This window comes from Rattus norvegicus, chromosome 14 (genome assembly GCF_036323735.1).
Source record: "Rattus norvegicus strain BN/NHsdMcwi chromosome 14, GRCr8, whole genome shotgun sequence".
Classification (NCBI taxonomy): domain Eukaryota; kingdom Metazoa; phylum Chordata; class Mammalia; order Rodentia; family Muridae; genus Rattus; species Rattus norvegicus.
In genome coordinates this window covers 28,719,237-28,733,462 of record NC_086032.1, presented here as the reverse complement: position 1 = coordinate 28,733,462, position 14,226 = coordinate 28,719,237, and the positions used below count along the sequence as shown (strand labels likewise).

At 39.5% G+C, this 14,226-nt stretch overlaps 1 pseudogene; it reads right to left on the bottom strand.

The window, feature by feature from the left end:
• Positions 1–13,321: 13,321 nt before the first annotated feature.
• Positions 13,322–13,397, bottom strand: LOC120096781 (small nucleolar RNA SNORD113/SNORD114 family; annotated as a pseudogene).
• Between the last annotated feature and the right edge of the window lie 829 nt (positions 13,398–14,226).

Here is a 14,226-nt window from a genome sequence, read left to right as displayed (position 1 = left end):
TTCATCAAAATCATGTAAGAAAACTTCCCCAACCCAAAGAAAGAGGTGACCATAATGGTACAAGAAGCCTACAGAATACCGAATAAATGGGGCAAGAAAATAAAATGCTCTCATCACATAATAGTCAAAACACTAAACAAATAGATAGAACAAAGAAAGTATATTAAAAGCTGCAAGGGAAAAGGCCAACAAACATAAAAAGGCAGACCTATCAGAATTACATCATACTTCTAAACAGAGACTATGAAAGCTAGGTGAGCTTGGTGAGAGGTCATGGAAACTGTAAGAGAACATAAATGCCAGCCCAGGCTATTATACCCAATAAAACTTGTAATCAACATTGACGGAGAAACCAAAATATTCCAGGACAAAACCAAATTCAAACCGTATCTATCTACCAATCCAGCCCTACAGAGGATCCTAGTAGGAAAATTCCAATACAAGGAAGATACTTACACCAAAGCATCTCACAGCCAAGCCAAGACAAAAAAACCCACAAGCACATAAAGCTACCTACAAAAACAAATATAACAGGAACCAAAAGTCATTTGTCTTTAGTATCTCTCAATATTAAGGGACTTAACTCACCTATAAGAAGACATAAGCTAACAGACTGGATAGGTAAACAAGATCTAACATTTTGCTGCTTACAAGAAACACACACAATTAACAAAGACAGACACTATCTCAGAGTAAAAGGATAGAAAAAGGAATACCAAGAAAATGGTCCCAAGAAGCAAGCTGGAGTTGCCATTCTAATATCCAATAAAATAGACTTTCAACCAAAGTTATCAAGCAAGATGAGGAAGGACACTTCATATTCATCAAAGGGAAAATCCACCAAGAGAACGTTTTAATTCTGAACAACTAGGCCCCAAATGCCAGGGCATCCACATTCATAAAAGAAACTTTAGTGAAGCTCAAAACACACGTTGAACCCACACAACATTAGTGGGAGAATTCAACACCACACTCTCACCAATAGTAAGGACATTGAAACAGAAACTATATAGAGAAAAAGTGAAACTAATAGAGGCTATGAACCAAATGGAATTAATAAATATCTATAGAACATTTCCCCCTAAAACAAATGAGTACTATTTCGTCTCAGCACCTCATGGTACCTTCTCCAAAATCGACCATATAATCGATCACAAAACAACCCTCAACTGATGCAAGAAAGTTGAAATAACCCATGCATCCTATCAGACCACCATGACCTAAAGTTGGACTTCAATAACAGCAAAAGCAACGGAGAACCCACATACATGTGGAAACTGAACAACTCTCTACTTAGCGAAGATTTGGTCAAGGAAGAAATAAAGAAAAAATTAAAGACTCCCTAGAATTTAACGAAAATGTTTATACATCATACCCAAACCTATGGGAAAGGTTGAAAGGAGTCCTAAGAGGAAAATTCATAGCACTATGGGTAAAGAAACTGGAGAGAATTTACACGAGCAACTTAACTGCACACCTGAGAGCTCTAAAACAAAAAGAAACAAACTCACCCAAAAGTAGTAGAAGGAAGGAAATAATAAAACTCAGGGCTGAAATCAACCAAGTAAAAAAGAGTAAAACAAAGAATCAAAAACCAAAAGCTGATTCTTTGGGAAAATCAACAAGATAGTAAACCCCTAGTACAAACTAAATAAAGGGGCCAGAAGCATTATCCAATTTAACAAAATTTAAAATGAAAAGGAAGACCTAACAGCAGATATGGAGGAATTTCAAAAAATGATCAGATCCTCCTACAGAAGCCTATACTCAACAAAATTGTAAAATCTAGATGAAATATATGGTTTTCTAGACAGATACCACATAAAGAAGTTAAAGCAAGTGTAAACTTTTTTTAAATTAGATATATTTCTTTATTTACATTTCAAATGTTATTCCCTTTCCTGGTTTCCTGTCCATAAGCCCCCTCCATTCCCTCCCCCTCCCCCATAAGCGTTCCCTCCATCCCCCTTACCACCCATCCCAACATTCCCCTGCACTGGGGGTCTAACCTTGGCAGGACCAAGGGCCTCCCCTTTCACTGGTGTCCCAACAAGAATATTCTGTGCTGCTCTGCACCCAAATCCCATGGGAGGGAGAGCTAAACCTTCAGAGAGGCAGACACGCCTGGGAAACCAGAGGAGACTACACTCTGCCCACATCTCTGACTCCAGAGGAAAACACCAAACACCATCTAGAACCCTGGTGCACGGAGGCTCCCGGAAGGGGCAGTGCAGATCTTCCTGCTTGCTGCCCTCGAGGATAGCTCATAGGCAACACCCCACGAGCAGACTTGAGCCTCGGGACCACAGGTAGGACCAACTTTTCTGCTGCAGGCGACCTTACTGGTGGCCTCCGGACACACAGAGGCAAGGTTCTTCTGGAACCGGACACTTCCGGTTCTTAGCGGGAGTCCCAGTCTCGCGCTCCCTGCCTCCAGCTCACTGCTCCCAGACCCAGTGGGAGAGAAAGCTCACCAGCTCACCGCCTGGTCAGGTGGGCACTCCTGAGACTGCAGAGCAGAAGAGACCACCAACACTGCCCACCCCTGCCCACATCCCTGGCCCAAGAGGAAACTGTATACGGCCTCTGGGTTCCCTTGGATAAAGGTACAGGAGCAGAAAATCCGCTGCATCTGAGACACTGCCAGAACCTGAAGAGACCAACCGGATAAACAGTTCTCTGCACCCAAATCCCCTGGGAGGGAGAGCTGGGCCTTCAGAGAGGCAGACACACCTGGGAAACCAGAGGAGACCACACTTTGCCTACATCTCTGACTCCAGAGGAAAACACCAAATGCCATCTGGAACCCTGGTGCATGGAAGCTCCCGGAAGGGGCAGTGCAGATCTTCCTGGTTGCTGCCGCCATGGAGAGCTCATAAGAAACACCCCACGAGCAAACCTGAGCCTCGGGACCACAGGTAAGACAAACCTTCCAGCTCCAAGTGACCTGCCTACTGAACTCAAGAAACAGGCCCACAGGAACAGCTAAAGACCTGTAGAGAGGAAAAACTACACTCCTGTAAGCAGAACACTCTGTCCCCATAACAGGCTGAAAGAAAACAGGAAAACAGGTCTACAGCACTCCTGACACACAGGCTTATAGGACAGTCTAGCCACTGTCAGAAATAGCAGAACAAAGCAACACTAGAGATAATCTGATGGCGAGAGGCAAGTGCAGGAACCCAAGCAACAGAAACCAAGACTACATGGCACCATTGGAGCCCAATTCTCCCATCAAAACAAACATGGAATATCCAAACACACCAGAAAAGCAAGATCTACTTTCAAAATCATATCTGATCAAGATGCTGGAGGACTTCAAGAAAGACATGAAGAACTCCCTTAGAGAAACACAGGAAAACATAAATAAACAAGTAGAAGCCTACAGAGAGGAATCACAAAAATCCCTGAAATAATTCCAGGAAAAGATAAATAAACAAGTAGACGCCTATAGAGAGGAATCACAAAAATCCCTGAAAGAATTCCAGGAAAACATAATCAAACAATTCAAGGAATTAAAAATGGAAATAGAAGCAATCAAGAAAGAACACATGGAAACAACCCTGGATATAGAAAACCAAAGGAAGAGACAAGGAGCCATAGATACAAGCATCACCAACAGAATACAAGAGATAGAAGAGAGAATCTCAGGAGCAGAAGATTCCATAGAAATCATCGACTCAACTATCGAAGATAATGTAAAGCGGAAAAAGCTACTGGTCCAAAACATACAGGAAATCCAGGACTCAGTGAGAAGATCAAACCTAAGGATAATAGGTATACAAGAGAGTGAAGACTCCCAGCTCAAAGGACCAGTAAATAACTTCAACAAAATCATAGAAGAAAACTTCCCTAACCTAAAAAAAGAGATACCCATAGGCATACAAGAAGCCTACAGAATTCCAATTAGATTAGAACAGAAAAGAAACACCTCCCGACACATAATAGTCAAAACACCAAATGCAAAAAGTAAAGAAAAATATTAAAAGCAGTAAGGGAAAAAGGTCAAGTAATATATAAAGGCAGACCTATCAGAATCACACCGGACTTTTCACCAGAGACTATGAAAGCCAGGAGATCCTGGACAGATGTTATACAGACCCTAAAAGAACATTGATGCCAGCCCAGGTTACTGTATCCTGCAAAACTCTCAAATAACATAGATGGAGAAACCAAGATATTCCATGACAAAACCAAATTTACACAATATCTTTCTACAAATCCAGCACTACAAAGGATAATAAATGGTAAAGCCCAACATAAGGAGGCAAGCTATACCCTAGAAAAAGCAAGAAACTAATTGTCTTGACAACAAAACAAAGAGAAGAAAAGCACACAAACATAACCTCACATCCAAATATGAATATAACAGGAAGCAATAATCACTATTCCTTAATATCTCTCAACATCAATGGTCTCAACTCCCCATTAAAAGGCATAGATTAACAAACTGGATACACAATGAGGACCCTGCATTATGCTGCCTACAGGAAACACACCTCAGAGATAAAGACAGACACTACCTCAGAGTGAAAGGCTGGAAAACAATTTTTCAAGCAAATGGTCAGAAGAAGCAAGCATGAGTAGCCATTCTAATATCAAATAAAATCAATTTTCAACTAAAAATCATCAATAAAGATAAGGAAGGACACTTCATATTCATCAAAGGAAAAATCCACCAAGATGAACTCTCAATCCTAAATATCTATGCCCCAAATACAAGGGCACCTACATACGTAAAAGAAACCGTACTAAAAATCAAAACACACATTGCACCTCACACAATAATAGTAGGAGATTTCAACACCCCACTCTCATCAATGGACAGATCATGGAAACAGAAATTAAACAGAGACGTTGACAGACTGAGAGAAGTCATGAACCAAATGGACTTAACAGATATTTATAGAACATTATATCCTAAAGCAAAAGGATATACATTCTTCTCAGCTCCTCATGGTACTTTCTCCAAAATTGACCATATAATTGGTCAAAAAACAGGCCTCAGCAGGTACAGAAAGATAGAAATAATCCCATGCGTGCTATCGGACCACCACAGCCTAAAACTGGTCTTCAATAACAATAAGGGAAGAACGCCCACATATACGTGGAAGTTGAACAATGCTCTACTCAACGATAACCTTGTCAAGGAAGAAATAAAGAAAGAAATTAAAGACTTCTTAGCATTTAATGAAAATGAAGGTACAACATATCCAAACTTATGGGACACAACGAAAGCTGTGCTAAGAGGAAAACTCATAGCTCTGAGTGCCTGCAGAAAGAAACAGGAGAGAGCATATGTCACCAGCTTGACAGCACACCTAAAACTCTAGAACAAAAAGAAGCAAATACACTGAGGAGGAGTAGAAGACAGGAAGTAATCAAACTCAGAGCTGAAATCAACCAAGTAGAAACAAAAAGGACCATAGAAATAATTAACAGAACCAAAAGTTGGTTCTTTGAGAAAATCAAAAAGATAGATAAATCCTTAGACAGACTAATGAGAGGACACAGAGAGTGTGTCCAAATTAACAAAATCAGACATGAAAAGGGAGACATAACTACAGATTCAGAGGAAATTCAAAAAATCATCAGATCTTACTATAAAAGCCTATATTCAACAAAATTTGAAAATCTGCAGGAAATGGACAATTTCCTAGACAGATACCAGGTACTGAAGTTAAATCAGGAACAGATAATCCAGTTGAACAACCCCATAACTCCTAAGGAAACAGAAACAGTCATTAAAGGTCTCCCAACCAAAAAGAGCCCAGGTCCAGACAGGGTTTGTGCAGAATTCTATCAGACCTTCATAGAAGACCTCATACCAATATTATCCAAAATATTCCACAAAATTGAAACTCACAGAGCACTACCGAATTCCTTCAATGAAGCCACAATTACTCTTATACCTAAACCACACAAAGACCCAACAAAGAAAGAGAACTTCAGACCAATTTCCCTTATAAATATCGATGCACAAATACTCAATAAAAGTCTGGCAAACCGAATCCAAGAGCACATCAAAACAATCATCCACCATGATTAAGTAGTCTTCATCCCAGGCATGCAGGGATGGTTTAATATACGGAAAACCATCAACGTGATCCATTATGTAAACAAACTGAAAGAACAAAACCACATGATCATTTCATTAGATTCTGAGAAAGCATTTGACAAAATTCCACACCCCTTCATGATAAAAGTCCTGGAAAGAATTCGAATTCAATGCCCATACCTAAACATAGTAAAAGCCATATACAGCAAACCAGTTGCTAACATTAAACTAAATGGAGAGAAACTTGAAGCAATCCCACTAAAATCAGGGACTAAACAAGGCTGCCCACTCTCTCCCTACTTATTCAATATAATTCTTGAAGTTCTAGCCAGAGCAATCAGACAACAAAAGGAGGTCAAGGGGTACAGATCGGAAAAGAAGTCAAAATATCACTATTTGCAGATGATATGATCGTATATTTAAGTGATCCCAAAAGTTCCACCAGAGAACTACTAAAGCTGATAAACAACTTAAGCAAAGTGGCTGGGTATAAAATTAATTCAAATAAATCAGTAGCCTTCCTCTACACAAAAGAGAAACAAACTGAGAAAGAAATTAGGGAAACGACACCCTTCATAATAGACCCAAATAATATAAAGTACCTCGGTGTGACTTTAACCAAGCAAGTAAAAGATCTGTACAGTAAGAAATTGAAGACTCTGAAGAAAGAAAGTGAAGAAGACCTCAGAAGATGGAAAGATCTCCCATGCTCATGGATTGGAAGGATTAATATAGTAAAATTGGCCATTTTACCAAAAGTGATCTACAGATTCAATGCAATCCCCATCAAAATACCAATCCAGTTCTTCAGTGAGTTAGACAGAGCAATTTGAAAATTCGTCTGGAATAACAAAAAACCCAGGATAACTAAAACTATTCTCAACAATAAAAGGACTTCAGGGGGAATCACTATCCCTGAACTCAAGCATTATTACAGAGCAAAAGTGATAAAAACTGCATGGTATTGGTACAGAGACAGAGAGATAGACCAATGGAACAGAATTGAAGACCCAGAAATGAACCCACACACCTATGGGCACTTGATTTTTGACAAAGGAGCCAAAACCATCCAATGGAAAAAAGATAGCATTTTCAGCAAATGGTACTGGTTCAACTGGAGGTCAACATGTAGAAGAATGCAAATCGATCCATGCTTATCACCCTGTACAAAGCTTAAGTCCAAGTGGATCAAGGACCTCCACATCAAACCAGATACACTCAAATAGAAGAAAAACTAGGGAAGCATCTGGAACACATGGGCACTGGAAAAATTTTCCTGAACAAAACACCAATGGCTTATGCTCTAAGATCAAAAATTGACAAATGCGATCTCATAAACCTGCAAAGCTTCTGTAAGGCAAAGGACACTGTGGTTAGGACAAAACCGCAACCAACAGATTGGGAAAAGATCTTTACCAATCCTACAACAGATAGAGGGCTTATATCCAAAATATACAAAGAACTCAAGAAGTTAGACCGCAGGGAGACAAATAACCCTATTAAAAATTGGGGTTCAGAACTAAACAAAGAACTCACCGCTGAGGAATGCCGAATGGCTGAGAAACACCTAAAGAAATGTTCAACATCTTTAGTCATAAGGAAAATGCAAATCAAAACAACCCTGAGATTTCACCTCACACCAGTGAGAATAGCTAAGATCAAAAACTCAAGGTGACAACAAATGCTGGGGAGGATGTAGAGAAAGAGGAACACTCCTCCATTGTTGGTGGGATTGCAGACTGGTACAACCATTCTGGAAATCAGTCTGGAGGTTCCTCAGAAAATTGGACATTGAACTACCTGAGGACCCAGCTTGGCATATACCCACAAGATGCACCAACATATAAAAAAGACACATGCTCCACTATGTTCATCGCAGCCTTATTTATAATAGCCAGAACCTGGAAAGAACCCAGATGCCCTTCAACAGAGGAATGGATACAGAAAATGTGGTACATCTACACAATGGAATATTACTCAGCTATCAAAAACAATGACTTTATGAAATTCATAGACAAATGGTTGGAACTGGAAAATACCATCCTGAGTGAGGTAACCCAATCACAGAAAAACACACATGGTATGCACTCATTGATAAGTGGCTATTAGCCCAAATGCTTGAATTACCCTAGATGCCTAGAACACATGAAACTCAAGACGGATGATGAAAACGGGAATGCTTCACTCCTTCTTTAAAAGGGGGAACAAGAATATCCTTGGCAGGGAATAGAGAGGCAAAGATTAAAACGGAGACAGAAGGAACACCCATTCAGTGCCTGCCCCACATGTGGCCCATACATATACAGCCACCCAATTATACAAGATGGATGAAGCAAAGAAGTGCAGGCCGACAGCAGCTGGATATAGATCTCTCCTGAGAGACACAGCCAGAATAAAGGAAATACAGAGGCGAATGCCAGCAGTAAACCACTGAACTGAGAATAGGACCCCCGTTGAAGGAATCAGAGAAAGAATTGGAAGAGCTTGAAGGGGCTCGAGACCCCTTATGAACAACAATGTCAAGCAACCAGAGCTTCCAGGGACTAAGCCACTACCTAAAGACTATACATGTACTGACCTTGGACTCTGACCTCATAGGTAGCAATGAATATCCTAGTAAGAGCACCAGTGGAAGGGGAAGCCCTGGTTCCTGCTAAGACTGAACCCCCAGTGAACTTGATTGTTGGGGGGAGGGCGGCAATGGGGGGAGGGTGGTGAGGGGAACACCAATAAAGAAGGGGAGAGGGTATTAGGGGGATGTTTGCCAGGAAACTGGGAAAGGGAATAACTTTTGAAATGTAAATAAGAAATAATCAAGTTAATTAAAAAAAAAAGAAATACTAAAATACTGGGTTCCAGTGCTTGTGAAAAGAAGTTTCTGGAACCTTGATGCAGAGACAAGAAAGATTAAAATGAGGGTAACAATTCACCTTGGCCTTGTTTTGAAAGTAGACTCTACTGCAGGCTGCTGAGGCCTACTGCTGAGTGACATTGGGGGTGGGAGGTGGGTCACATCAAAGGTTGCAGAGTGTGAGGCCACCAGAAAAGAAGACAGAGGCAAATTATGTGTAAAAACTTAGTGTATAAAATGGTCACTAACTCAAAAGAAGTTTGGCTGAAGACTTTTCTACTTTACAGTGGGTACTTGAAGAAATGGTCCTTTCCGTTTTATATGTTGTTTCCAGGGCTAGCTGGATGTGGGAAGGGCAGTACTGTTCTGTGATGCTGGACAGAACCAGTACAACCTTGCGGTGTGCTATGTTACTTGGCTATAATGTTCTAGGCTAGATGAAATAAATACATTTTTAACTTAAAAAAAAAAGAATATTCTCTGCTACATATTCAGTTGGAGCCCTGGGTCAGTCCATGTATAGTCTTTTGGTAGTGGTTTAGTCCCTGGATGCTCTGGTTGGTTGGTGTTGTTGTTCTTATGGGGTTACAACCTCCTTCAGCTCTTTCAATCCTTCCTCTAATTCCTCCTAAGAGGGTCCTGTTCTCAGTTCAGTGATTTGCTGCTAGCATTGGCCTCTGTATTAGACATGTTCTGGATGTGTCTCTCAGGAGAGATCTATATCTGGTCCCTTTCAGCATACACATTTTAGCTTTATCAATCTTATGAAATCTCATTTTGGTGGCTGTATATCTAAAATGGACCATGTCCCATTAGGAAATAGAAGAATACATTAAAAATCTTCCAACCAAAATTCCCAGGACCAGATGGATTTAGTTCACAATTCTACCAGACCTTCAAAGAAGACCTGATATAAATATTCCTCAAACTATTTCATAAAATAGAAAGAGAAGGAACACTACCTAGTTCATTATAGTAAGTCACAATAATCCTGACACCTAAAACACACAAGGACCCTTCCATAAAAGAGAACTTCAGACCAATCTTGCTTATGAATATTAATGCAAATATATTCAATAAGATTCTCCCAAACTGAATCCAAGAACACATCAAAACCAACATCCACCAAGATCAAGTACACTTTATCCCAGGGATGCAAGTTTGGTTCAATATATAAAAATTCATTATATAATCTAACACATAAACAAACTCAAAGAAAAAAATCACATGATATTATCCTTAGATGCAGAAAAAGCATTTGACAAAATACCACACACTTACTTTTAAAAGTATTGGAGAGATCAGGAATTAAAGACCCAAACCTAAACATAATAAAAGCAATTTACTGCAAACCAACAGTCAATATCAAATTAAATGGAGAGATCCTTGAAGCTATCCCACTAAAATCTGGGACAAAACAAGGCTGCCCGCTCTCCTATATCTATTCAATATAGTACTCGAAGTGCTAGCTAGAACAATAAGAAAGCAAAAAGATCAAGGGGATACAAATTGGCAAAGAAGAATTAAAGGTATCACTATGATATAATAGTATACATAAGTGAACCCCAAAATTCTACCAGAGAACTTCTCCAGCTGATAACTTCAGCAAAGTGGCTGGATATAAAATTAACTTAAATAAATCAGTGGCTTTCCTTTATACAAATGATAAACCAGCTAAGAAAGAAATTAGGGAAATTTTCCTTTCACAATAGCCATAGATAATATAAAATATCATGGGGTAACTATAATCAAACAAGCAAAAGACCTTTATGATAAGAACTTCAAGTCTCTCAAGAAAGAAATTGAAGAAGATCTTAAAACATAGAGAGATTTCCTATGCTCATGGATTGGCAGAATTAATATAGAAAAATGACTATCCTACCACTAGCAATATATAGATTCAATGGAATCCCCATGAAAACTGAAAACAATTCTTCAATATATACAAAGAGCAATTCTCAAATTCATCTGGAAAGGCAAAAACCTCAGAAGAGCAAAAACAATTCTTAACAATAAAAGAACTGCTGGGGGAATCACCATACCTGATCTAAGCTCTACTACAGAGCATAGTGATAAAAACTGCATGGTATTGGTACAGATACAGACAAGTTGATCAATGGAATAGAATTAAAGACCCAGAAATAAAACCAAACACTAACGCATATTTGATCTTTGACAAAGAAGCCAAAATATACAATGGAAAAAGAATGCATCTTCAATAAATGGTGCTAGGCTAACTAGATGTCTGTATATAAAAAAATAAAAATAGACCCATATTTGTCACCATGCACAAAGCTCAAGTTCAAGTGAATCAAGGACCTCAACATAAAACCAGATACACTGAATCTAATAGAAGATAAAGTAGGGAAGAGTTTTGAACTCATTGGCATAGGCAGAAACTTCCTAAACAAAACTCCAGTGGATCACACTTTGGATCAAGATCAAGAATTGATAAGTGTGACCTCATGGAACAGGAAAGTTTCTCTAAGGCCAAGAACATAGTCAAGAAGACAAATCTGTATCCTACAGATTGGGAAAAAAATCTTCACTAACCCCACATCTGATAGAGGGCTAATATCCAAAATATACAAAGAACTCAAGAAGCTTACCACCAAAAACCAAACAAGCCAATCAAAAAATGGGGTATAGAAGCAAACTCAGAATTCACAGTAGAGGAATCTTGAATAGCTGAGAGGCAACTAAAGAAATGTTCGGGGTCCTTAGTGATCAGAGAAATGCAAATCAAAACGACCCTGAGATTCCACCTTACACCAGTCAGAGTGGCCAAACCTCAAGTGACAACACATGCTGGTAAAGGTGTGGAGAAAGAGGAGCACTCCTCCATTGCTGCTCGGATTGCAAACTGGTAAAACCACTCTGGAAATCAATGTGGAGGTTCCTCAGTAAATTGGATATAGACCTACCTAAAAATCCAGAAATACCACTCAGGGGAATATACCCTAAAGATGCCCCACCATTCCACATGGCCATATGTTTTACTATGTTCATAGCAGCCTTATTTGTGATAGCCAGAAGCTGAAAACAACCTAGACGTCCCATAGCAGAAGAATGGATACTGAAAATGTGGTTCCTTCCACAATGGAACACTACTCAGCTATTAAAAACAAGGATATCCTGAGTTTTGCAGGCAAATGATAGACCTAGAAAATGTCATCCTGAGTGAGCTAACTCAGACCCAAAATGACAAGCATGGTATAATCTCACTAATTAGTGGATATTAACCAAAAAAATTACAGAATAAACAAGACACAGTCCACAAAATTCAAAAACACCCCAAACAGCCTGAAGGTCCCAAGTGAGGACGCCTCAGTTCCACTTGGGTGGGAGAAGAAAGCAAGGACAAGGAGGAGGGAGGGAGGTACAGGGGAAGGAAAGAGAATGGGGGTGGTTGGAGAGGGGAACATGATCTGGTATTGGGTGAGGGAAAAGGACTGAAGTCCTGAGGTCCAGCAAAAGAATGAAAACATGTGACCTCTGGAGGAAGGAGGTTGGGAAGACACTCTAGAATGTACCAGAGACCTGGGAAGTAAGAGATCTCTCAAAGGGGGGCCACTTAGATGAAAGACCCTACAATGGGGAGAAAGAACTTATTGAATCCACCTCCAGAAGAAAGGCAGGTCATCAATTGAGGGATGGGGTTGCTATCCCACAGCCAAAGCTCTGACCCATAATTCTTCCTGTCTGAAAGAAACGCAGGGATGGTAATGGAGAAGAGCCTGAGGAAAAGATGGTGCAGGGACAGGCCCAAAGTATGTTCCAGCTCAAGGGGAGGATCCAAGACCTAAAACCATTACTCAAGCTATGGGGTGTTCACAAAAAGGGACCTACCATGACTGCTCTACAAAAGACCCAACAAGCAGCTGAAAGAGTCAGATGCAGATATGTGCACCTAACCAATGAACAGAAGCTGATGACCCCTCTGGTTGGATTAGGGAAAATCTGAAGGAAGCTGAGGAGGAGGGCAACCCTGTAGGAGGACCAGCAGTCTCAACTAACCTGGAGCCCTGAGGTCTGTAGACACTGAATCACCAATCAGACAGCATATACCAGCTGAGATGAGGCCTCCAACACATATACAGCAGAGACCTCCTAGGTCTGGGTTCAGTCAGAAAAGACGCACCTAATCCTCAAGAGACTAGAGGCCACAGGGTCTTGTGGTGTGGGTGGTGTGGGAATATCCTTGTGGAAACTGGTGGGGAACTTCAGGTGGGCTGGGGGGGGGTTAGAGGAGGTAAGAGATGTTGAATTCTCAGAGTCTGGACCAGGAGGGGAATAAAAGCTGGAGTGTAAAAATAAATAAAGAAAAAAAAGAACGAAATCTTTCAGTCAACACATAAAATAATGTTTTTTGGGTTTTTTGTTTTGTTTTGTTTTGTTTTGTTTTTCTTGATGTGGACCTCAGATTTGCAATGTTGTAGTCATCATGCATGTCTCAGATGAATAAAATAATGTTTTAACATATTTCCTGACCATGGGTATAAAATATCTTGGTCCTACTTTTGAAAAATATTCAAATTAAAATAAATTCCAAGAAAATTCCGAGTGTTAAGTCAATTTTATCTATTCTTTGACATTGGTAGTCAAACGTTTAATTTCTAAAATAAAATTAAAAGTCCACAATATGTATTAATGAAGAAAAAATTTCGTCATATGAAAAGATTAAATGTATACTAAAGTGTTTATGGGGCATATACTTTGCTTAGTTTTGAGATTGAAAGTCTTTATTTCCTGTTTTGTACTTGTGCTTGTTGGATTATATTGTATGTTTAATTCTGAAGAATATTACGAATACTTGCCTTGAAAAGTAACTTAGGAGGGTGGGGCGTGGGGGCAAAAAAAAAGTAACTTAGTGTATCTCAAAAGGAGATATTTGTATGAGATAACGCTTTCTAGGAACACATTCTTGCTGTGTGTAGTTACTGCCATTTAGAATTAGGAAATATTTCATCAGGTTAAGGCAATCAAGTCCTTTGGAGTGTTAAGCATATGCTTCACGTTCTTGTTCAAAATATAACTGTTCTTCTGAAATGAATCCGTACTTTCTGGTTATTATTGTGGTTGATTCACAGTTTATGCATAACTAAATCAAATGACTGTAAAATAATTTACAGTTCAGGTAAGTGTAGAATTACTTATAAATTATTTGTTTCATTTTTAGAAAGGAGATTGATGTTATGACTACACAACATTAAGACTGAAACTACAACACTTAATATGATATCAATGTTGGGTAGGAGGATAAAGGATGAAAGGACTCTGTTGATCTCCGTGTTGTGGTGGTGTGGAATATTGGAAT